The following is an 11,007-nucleotide window of genomic DNA, read 5'->3' as shown; positions in this document are numbered from 1 at the left end:
AAGTATTGTGTGACAAAATAAACTTGCACATATCTATACAAATCCTTACATCAATACAGCCATCATCGAAGGCGCGAGAGTGGATGTAGGTTAATCAGTGTTGTATATATTGATTATCCTCTGCCGAAATAGAAAACAGTTAACAGACTGTGATTTTAGGAATAAATTTCGCTATTAATCACGTACCAATCATAAACAGTATCCCGAGCCATCGACAATCATTTCGTACGACAATGAGGAATTTGCGCCAATTGTGTCTGTATAGCTAGTGAAGTGAGAACAACAATGGGCCGTAATTACTCTTCAGATATATCTGTCAGATTCGCCGAATGGAGAAGAAAAAATGTGTGTACTTCCATTACAAAACACTTGTCATTGTAGAGACAGAGGGGGAAGATGGCCAATTCACACAATTTAGGACTGTTGCACTATTGATGATATTGGGGGTGGGGTGGGGGTGGGGGTGGGGTGAAGGGGGCTGGCACTGTAGATATTATTTTATGCCTGGTAGTTCAGGAAACATTTTGTTTTGAAAATTTTGATTGGTAATATTTCTAGTTAATTGACAATTGAGTAACAACTAGTGTTTAATGTTTAATGAATTGTGATGCAATCTCTGAAACTTGCTTGGTGAATTGCGACGCGATACTAAACAAAACATTCTCTATAGTTGTGCTGTATCCTTTTGCCAAGCTACACAGGCTTACGTATATTTTTATTATAACACACTGTAAAGCATAACGTATCAGAGAGCATTAAAGGTTACAGAATTTAGCGATGCCGTACAAGATGCTAATATTTTAAGACACCAAATTTAAAGACGGACAATACTGTTTAAAAAAAACCCCATGTATTGTGCAATTGTTTTTTTTTTGGGTAGTGTACACACAACATGTTATTGAAAGAAAGAAAGAAAGAAAGAAGTGTTTTATTTAACGACGCACTCAACACATTTTATTTACGGTTATATGGCGTCAGACATATGGTTCAGCACCACGCAGATTTTGAGAGGAAACCCGCTGTCGCCACTACATGGGCTACTCTTCCGATAGGCAGCAAGGGATCTTTTATTTGCGCTTCCCACAGGCAGGATAGCACAAACCATGGCCTTTGTTGAACCAGTTATGGATCACTGGTCGGTGCAAGTGCTTTACACCTACCCATTGAGCCTTGCGGAGCACTCACTCAGGGTTTGGAGTCGGTATCTGAATTAAAAATCCCATGCCTCGACTGGGATCCGAACCCACTACCTACCAGCCTGTAGACCAATGGCCTGTCACGACGCCACCGAGGCCGGTAACATGTTATTGATTAAAGCAAAAGGATAGTAAACAACAAATGTAATTTGTCTGTAAGCTGCATAACATCAAAAATTAATCAAAAATATTATTTCAGCTGATTCTACAACTTAAGCTTAATTTCGTTTTTGAGTGTCTGATATTATGACCGTGCTAAAATTTGATGTCACTAATATGGCAGTTATTTGGATTTCACAAAATGTTACGGTCACTAATACTTTGTGATCTACAGTGAACTGAACAAAAGAATGCAGACATTTTAAAACATGTATATAATGTATCGTGTCATGATACAATTAACCTGGAAAAAAAAAAAGAGGGTGAAAATGGGCCTAAAATTTTAATAGACATAAAAACTAATGACAATCAAACTAAATAAGTTTAAAGAAATTATATAAAAAAAAACTTAATTGAAATTTGCATATCTTTTGTAGTTTAGTGTAAATATTAAACTGTCACCCAACCTCTAGATATTTAATATATTCTGGGACAGTCGTAATTTGCAATGGGGGAAAAAGCTAATGGCTCCTGAATGCACTAACATACTTCTATATTTAAACCGTTTTATCCAGAAAATCCATTTTGGGGGGGGGGGGGGGGGGGGGGGGGGGGGGGCAGTGACATGAGGCAGAATGCCAAGGGATCTTTTGGGGAGGTTTAGAGATGGATCGTAAAAAAAAAAGAAGATAAAATTAATATATAATAAAATTATAACTGTCGCCAAATTTAGGGGGAGCCCGGGCCCAGCCCCTCCCCACCCCCCACCCCAATCAGCCTCTGATAATTTAGTCCAAGTACATTGTTTTATTAGCAAATGATCTTGTATATGCATGTCCAGAAAGGACAACACATACCATGGCATTTTTATATGCCATTTTTATATGCCAATCATGCAGAACTGGTTTCAATGGGAAAACCCCCAATCAGAGAACATGTCCTCCAAGGGGTTTCGATCCTACAAACCGAGAACCTGAGGTGAACACTCTACAGACCGAGGTAGATTCTTCCCCGGCAAATATGAAGTGAGTGCCATGACGTACCACATGAGAAACCTTTATCATCAGATACTTGATTACATCACACTAAAAAACAGAGTAGCAGCAAGCATTCTTTTATGTGTGTGCTTCGCCACGACTGGGCAGCACATTCATGGCCTTTGGTTCAGCAGGTTAAAAATTGTAGATACAAAACGATTAAAAATCAATTTGTTACACCAACTGGGATCGATCCTCTGACATACCGCTAGTCAAGACAGATGCTCAGCCGACCCAAGCTTAAAGTCCCAGGCCAAAAGATTTCTCTGCAGCTAAATATATCAAATAATTTCATCTAGGTATCAGTGGCCGTGGGTTGGGAGAAGATCAAACGCAACCACAATAGAAATATGAAGAATTAGTCGCAATTGATTTATTTGGGCGAACACCTGCCGTTTTGCTTGTCTGGTTATCCCCATTTGAAAGCCATTAATGATCAGAGATACAATGTGTCACACATCGAACTGGCAAAGTCTTACTTTTAACGGATATACGCGAATAAATCTCAATTAGCAACGAGATGCAGTTTGTCGCAGCAGAACTATGAGACAAATTTCCACACTGCACGGGCTCCCATCCATCCATTGTGATGGTGATCAGGCCGGGGCTACCAGTCTTATTTGTAAGTCCACACACTGGCCATTAAATCAACTGTTTTTATCGGCAATACGCAGGCATTATCTACTCTGCATATCTATCAAATATCTCCATGGTAACGGAACGTATATCTCGGCAGTATCCATATTATAATCTGCGGCATGGTAATCAACTTGTAAAAATCAATAGCAATAATGCACAAAAAAAATAAAGTTCATTTCTGAAAACAGAATGGAATAGGATAGGTTCTCCTTGTCCATAGCACGAACGGCACAAAGCAAACTTAATATCATTTTCTGGATGGAGGACTTTTTTCTCCCGGACAAACATTATACGTTTATGGCAGAAACAATTTACTTTTCATCCAGCCTCTTGTTTACCTAACATAGTGTACATGGTTTAGTTCTTAGCCTGATTAAATATTTATAATGAAATGGAATTTTCCTTCATCAAGTTCCATTTATTGATGGACCAAACATTTTTCCTATTAAGACTGAAGATATTTCATTACATATCATACCTACTATGAATTCTTGTTTTCTTAATAAAGAGCCAAGAGATTTCCAACATGCATAGAACGTAATTCGGTATACATGCTTATGCAAATGAACTTTAAAACTTAAATGGTTAATCCTAATTGACAATAAATTATGTAGGTGGTTTCTATCAGCTGTAATTTAATTTGTTTTATAACATAAAAATAAACCAAAAGTACAAATATAATTAAATTGTAAAATAACATGCATCAAATAAAATTTACACGATTCTATAATTAAATTTAGGCAGACACAAAACAATTTGTACGATATATTTGAAAACCGAGTTTGTATTTGATATGTACGTCATCGATTAAGTGAGACTTAATTTACACATTTCTTTACCAAAAAAGATAATATGTGTCTCATTAAAAGAAAAAAAACAAGTTTTAACAATAGTGAAAGTGTCATTTTAAATGAAGTCAAGTTTACAAGTTTATTTATTGCCTACAACTCATCAGCATAAACATATCACTTTCTTAAAGATGAAATTAAAAACAAATATTTTAATAAACTAGCTTATATTAAAAATTTTACTTTTAGTTTAAGTCAGTTTAATCAAAACCACTAATTGCAAAAAAAGTATCTTTATACAAGACAAAACCATTCTTATTTATTGCCAAACAAAAGTAATTTAAAACATGACTGTCACAGTTTTGACTTTTGTTAAAAGACACCACTAGGGCAGAATGATTTATTAATCTTGGGTTATTGGATGTTGAACATTTGGTAATTATGACAGATAGGGCCCAATTTCCAAAGACTATTTATTATTCACACGTGTGTAACTACATACATTTACAAGGCTTTAACACATATGTGTTTTACAAAAAAACAGCCTTTATAAATTTGGCCCCTAGTCTTACAGAGGAAACCCACTACAGTTTTTCATCAGAAACAAGCAGGGTTTCTGTCAGAGGATAAAATGGGTATGGCACCATACCCATTTCTTTTGCATATTTTTTTTTTTTTAAGTTGACCTTTTGACAAAATTTAATTACTCTTATCATTACTGTATGCTGTTCTTAACCCTAACACTAAACCTAACCTATTTTCTTTCTGAGAGAGGACCTCCATATCCCCTACACACATTGTAAATATTCAATTCCATATAGAGCCGTACCCAAAAACTTCTTTCTGGCAGAAACACTGACAAGGGATCTTTTATATGCACCATCCCACAAACAGAACAGCAAGTACCACAGCTTTTAGTATACCAGTCATGGTGCTCCATTAATGAACCACTACACTGGATGAAATAATACAATTATTCAGACAAATGTTCAGATACCTAAACCTGTTGATTAAACAATGTTCAGAGGTGTTGTTAGCCAACCACGTCCAGGGGTGTCGTTAGCCAACCACGTCCAGGGGTGTCGTTAGCCAACCACGTCCAGGGGTGTCGTTAGACAAGCACGTCCAGGGGTGTTGTTAGCCAACCACGTCCAGGGGGTGTCGTTAGCCAACCATGTCCAGGGGCGTTGTTAGCCAACTATGTCCTGGGGTGTTGTTAGCCAACCATATCCAGGGGTGTTGTTAGCCAATCACACCTTCTTTAAAGTTATAACAGTAAATCTGGAACAACTCCACTAATCCCTACCTACTTGGCTAGAGCAAAATGAATTTACGGATTTTCCATGAGAAAAGTGTCTCTAACGATAATATCCGGTGGATGATTACTCAATCGTGCTGGCCTTCGTGTGACCACAAAAGCCAGATATTCCTTTTGTCGGGTACTCGCGACAGTGTCTTGCTGCCAGATCAAGATGTAAGTAGTTCTGGAGGCTGTGTGTGACTTGGTGACACAATGTTCTGTTCGGAGGTGTGAAAGGTTAGAGGATCAATCCTCAACAGCTAACTCATTTTGTTCTCTAGCTGGTGCAATAATGTAACATATGGTTATTTTAAAGGGACATTCCCGAGTTTGCTGCATTGTAAGATGTTTCCAACTAATAAAATATTTCTACGATTAAACGGAGTGAGTGAGTGAGAGTGAGAGTGAGAGAGAGAGAGAGAGAGAGAGAGAGAGAGAGAGAGAGAGAGAGAGAGAGAGAGAGAGAGAGAGAGAGAGAGAGACACACAGAGACAGACAGACAGAGACAGACAGTCATGAAGGTTCAACAGAACGTATTTTAAAAAGTACAAAAAATGGTCTAAAAATCCAGTATTGTCTTAAATCTTGGAAAACCTCCTACACTGAGACCAGCAATCTGTCTGGAGCTTCTATAAACATCAAGATCACCAAATACACTGGATATATTGAAACGGAAAATTCTACGAAAGAAACAGTTAATTAAGAATCATGCCGTATTATAAACAGTGCAAATGCCTTTTAAGAGCTAATGCTGGTTACCTCAACAAAACATACTTTAAAAAAAAAAAAAAAAAAAAAAAAAAATTAGTTTGCTGCATTTGAACATTTGTTAATGGTAATGATTTATATATAATTTAAAAACAATAATAATAATAAACCTAACACTCTTGTCACAAGTTGCATTAAACATATTAACAACCGTTGAATGATTTATAAACGATTGCTGAACTAAATCCTAAACTTAAAATGCTAAACTAAATACAAATTTTGGCATCAACATATTACCATACAAACATACTGCTAATTTTATTACAATTATTTATCAAAGAAAATTATCATAACAATTTGAGACACTACATCTTTAATTCATGGGATGAAAACTTCAAAGAATTTTCTTTAAAAAGAAATAACAACAGAGGAAAGAAAAACCTGCATAAAACTAGCAGCCTAGTGGTGTTAAAACGGAGCTGCTGGTGTTAAAATATATTCCAAATCATGGCTGTGAGAGAGAAAAACAAGACTATTTACACTATTTACAGTAGCTCTATCATTTAATTTTGTATATATATACCTTTACAGACATCAAGAGCTATACAAACAAAAATAAATATCTAAAAAGAGATTGTATAATGGCAACAGAAAACAAAAGGATGACATGTAAGATTTTTCACAACATTCCTTGATATATATAACATAATATATAATATAATACCCCATCACCATTCAAACCCATTTTAAGTAGTTCAATTAGGCTGGGATAAAAACCACAATTGTGTGCCCCAAACATATATTTCAACATTTAGATCAGTAAGCTGAACCTTTATTCAACCCACTGCATATAAAAATTAGACCCAAATTCTTAAATATATATATATATATATATATATATATATATATATATATATATATATATATATATATATATATATATATATATATATATATATATATATTTTTTTTTTTTTTTTTTTTTTTTTTTTTAAACTTTTACACATACAGGTAATCTAGAATAGTACATTAATTTTAACTAATATTACAAAATACTGTCTTCAGGGGTGGCTGTAGGGTTTTCTAGGGAGGGGCTGCAAATTAAAGTAGTCCCCTATGATATTCCAAAGTATGCCAGTATGAATTAAATATAGGCAGTCTCATTAGAAACACCAGGCCATCCAAAACACTACATGTCTTCCACTAAACATAAATATATTTATTATTTATACGCATTAAACACTGGATTTTCTCAACACTGGAGTTTGTGGAGGAGGAACACACCACCAACACCATCACCCTCCCACCCCCAGGTTCATGCCTGGTTTTATCAATAGAAAACCAAAAGCCCATATTATTTAACTATGTGACATACTACTATCTTCTAGTAAATCTACTTTGAGACGGGAAAGAAAAGAAAAGAAAATGTCCCCAACACTTGCCTACTGCACTTACCCCCTGATTATTGAAAAGAGAATTGTCTATTGGCCAAACAGAGCAGCAATCCCCAGCAACATGGCAGTGAGAAGCCAATCAAAGCTAGTGTAGACTTATCACACTGGCAGATGTTTCTTAACTAACATACAGGTTTACAGCCCCATTGTATATCCAGCCATCCACTAACTTGATGGGGACCATCTCAAAGTGCAGTACATAACAAAGTGACAGACGTAACCGCAGAGTGGTCGAGACACATGGATTCATTGTCAAACAGTGGGTAAACTCAGTCACAGTTTTCTTCTTTTCAACAAAAACACAAATTCTAAAATTGTTTCCGTAACAAAGTACTGGTTGATTGCAATAACAAGGTTGTTGTTTAAACATTCAGAAGTCTTTTTTGTGTGTTTTAAACCATTAAAAAAAAATAAAAAATACCTGTTATTTTGCGATGAGAAATTCATTAGGTCACTGGAGGTCCCAGGCTAAGGCTTTGTGATGATGAAGATGCCAAACGTTAACTTTCTAACTGAAAAATATATTATCTCAGTTTTAACAAAAACGATTTGTAACAAGGTTTAGGCAATGAATGGCAGTTGTAACTGTGCCTATTAGAACATTTCAAACAAATACTGTTTGTTATTAGTCGTCAGACATTTAGAGATATATAGATATACATGTAGCTGGTATTTTCCTATTAGTAATTAAAATAAATTCCTTTTAATTTGTTTTTGTTGATACAGAAAAACCAACAAAAAATAAGAATATAAAAAAAAAACAAGTAAGGAAGTACATAATATTTCATGGTGATTGATTATCGCAAACTAAAATAAATGGGCTTAAAATATTTAACTATTACTAATATTTGCAAAACATTATAATGATAAATACATCAATCACAATATTTAATAACAGTAAATTTACAATTTTACTAATTAATGTTCCAAACATCAGTTTATATTTTGTTTCAAAACATCACTTCATTTTTTTTTCATTTCAATAACTTGTGCAAAAACTAAGCAGTTCTTTATAAAGAATTTTACAGTGAAGCAAACTGCACATAATAATTATTTCAAATTGTAATAATGTTTGGTTTTTATGAGTGATTTTGATTTATGATGTACTTAGTTTCGCATTTCATTTTATTACTAGTTTTATGGATGGTTTAGCTTGTGTGAAGTACGGTACTAAAACGAATACATGCAAGGTTAACTAGTGAACTAGTGAACTATAGCAATACATGGCAAGCTGACTGCTGCATATGTTATAGATGCAGACTCGAGATGTTAGCTTTAAAAACTGTCTTAGTAACAGATTGTAAGCCTGGTAGGTTTGGGTTACATTTCCCTGTATCAGCTCCCACTTAAAGAGTTAAATAACAACTTTACTCTTACTAATTACTAACAGTTACCTATGCAGAGTCAAATGACAATTTAAAAATGTAGCAGGTTTCCTCTCTAAGACTATATGTCACAATTACCAAACATTTGACATGATAAATCAATGTGCTCTAGTGGTGACATTAAACAAAACAAACTTCTAGAGCTGGGTGGTACTGAAATTTCAGGTCCGGTATCGGTATCGGTATTTTGGAGGTAATTTACCTCGGTATCGGTACGGTATTCAGTATTGATACAATACTAATACAAATATTGAGAGGTATTTTCGGTATGCTTGACTATGCATGCCCAAGTTAGTGCTTTACATTTTTCAATACCAAAATTTTGGTATTTTGAAATTTATTCGGTACAGTAAATCGGTATTGACATGATACCGATATTTAACGGTATATATGGTATACTGCCCAGCTCTACAAAGTTCACATAACAATTTCTTTCTCAGTAACCACTAACAGCTACTACAACTACTAGTAGTAGTAATTAGTAACATGGTCTTGGACAAAGGCTCCAAAGAACCATGGAATATCCAGGACGATGTACTAGAACCTTAAGTGAATAAAAGCATTAAAAAAACTTTTAAAATAGCTAAAATTCAAACTGTTGATGATAAAATGTTTAGTATTATGTGGAAACTGAACATCCAGTGAAGTATGTCTTGATTAACTGTCAGACAAACTTACAAACTATTTGAGACAGTCCTTCCTTTCTTTGACTTAGAAACATTCCAACAGGAGAAAGTTGAGAAACAGCACATAATGGACGTGGTCGACATTTTGGCATTTACTGACAGTTACATCACACCACACATTGCAATAAGTAATCCTACACAAAGAAACAAAAGAAAAGTCATCTTGTCAAGCAAAAGACACAGTACAGCTGAACCAGTGCTAACCAGTCAACTAAAATTGTATTGACAAGTGAATTTTTAAGAGGGTAGCTTCAGTTTGCATAATACATGTATTACTATTATTACATTTGTGATACATGTGTAACAGTATATATACTCATGGAAAAGGTTCCAGCTCTTGCTTTTTCTTGAAGCATACATTTAAAAGGTGACTGGTGAACAGATATTTTTTTACAATACAGTGCATTTTGTTGGATTAAATTTGAGAGAATGGTAAGGTTTCCTCTTAATACAGGTTAGTTTGTACTGTACTAGATATGGGGGAAAATAATGAAGTGTCCTCCAAATTCAGGTGGCTGCATTATGGAAGTGACCAACCAAGCCGGCATCACTGTACACTGAAACCTGAGTTATGCAGGAACCTAAGAGAACATCCAAACCTGGACACTGTAGAACTCTACAAGTTTCAGTACACAGCTTTCCAAACAAACAGAAACAAAAGTTAAACATTTCTTTTGTTAAACGACACTACTGGAGCATGCTTATTTATTTTATCATTGGCTACTGAATCTCAAACATTTGGTAAAAGTTGAGAAGAACTTTTATTGAACACCAAGACATATCATCTACTCATGACCATAAACATTATTCACAAATTATCAGCTTATTTGAAAATTAGCACCTGAATTGGATGACATCAAACACAGGCAGTTTATGGGTCAAACTCCTCAGGAGTCTTATGATGTCTGCCGGGAGGGTGGAGTTGGGGGGTGGGGGGATGACATCTATTAACTGTGATTATCACCCAACATGTGATATAACCGTGATCATTTGTCCTGGGATTCCAGGCAATAAAAGCACCTAGATATCTATCAGATGGGTAAGCCATAAATGTGGTCCCATACAGAGGAGGCCGCGAAAGGCTTCTGCCCATTGTGCAGTTGTCAGCACAAGGCAGCAGTTACACAACCACTGTCTTCTGTAAAAGACAGGGAGGATCACGCTCCTATATAGGGGATTATAAATCGGCCTAATGAGAAGAGAGGGCAGTCGACAGAGAGGGGGGGATGCACAAATGATGACACGGCCATTGTCACCCGGTCAGACCCCCAGTGGATGAGACGAATTCTGTATCTGGTCTAAGAAAGACAACAAACTGCCAATATAACATGGCATAGGAAAGGAATATAAATCTGTCATTTGCCAAAGATTTAGAGTGGATTTGGTGAATACATTTTAGTTTTTTGAAATCACCAAAATTTCATGATTTTTTGACCCCTTGTGACCTAATTATTAATCCATATTTGGACATATCCAAGACTGCCAATATAACATGACATATAATAAAGTAAAAGAAAGGAATATAAATCTGTCATTTGCAAAAGATTAAAGTTGAATATGGTGAATATATTTAGATTTTTGATATCAGCTTCATTTTATGACCGTTTGACCCCTTGTGGCTTAATTATTAATCCAATTTGTAAATATAATATATCAGTTTGTAGAGAAAATTAATATCAACATTTTGAGTGGTAATTTGACAAGAATGTGTCCTC

At 35.2% G+C, this 11,007-nt stretch overlaps 1 protein-coding gene across 1 annotated transcript in view; it reads right to left on the bottom strand.

Moving 5' to 3' along the window:
• Positions 1–7,716, bottom strand: part of LOC121382046 (zinc finger E-box-binding homeobox 2-like) — a 36,646-nt gene extending 28,930 nt beyond the window's left edge. The window contains exon 1 of the mRNA XM_041511521.1: positions 7,643–7,716. The gene's annotated coding sequence lies outside the window, so the exon portion shown is untranslated. The remainder of the gene's footprint in view (positions 1–7,642) is intronic.
• Between the last annotated feature and the right edge of the window lie 3,291 nt (positions 7,717–11,007).

The sequence above is a fragment of the Gigantopelta aegis genome, chromosome 9 (genome assembly GCF_016097555.1).
Source record: "Gigantopelta aegis isolate Gae_Host chromosome 9, Gae_host_genome, whole genome shotgun sequence".
Lineage (NCBI taxonomy): Eukaryota > Metazoa > Mollusca > Gastropoda > Neomphalida > Peltospiridae > Gigantopelta > Gigantopelta aegis.
This window is presented reverse-complemented; position numbering and strand designations above follow the sequence as displayed.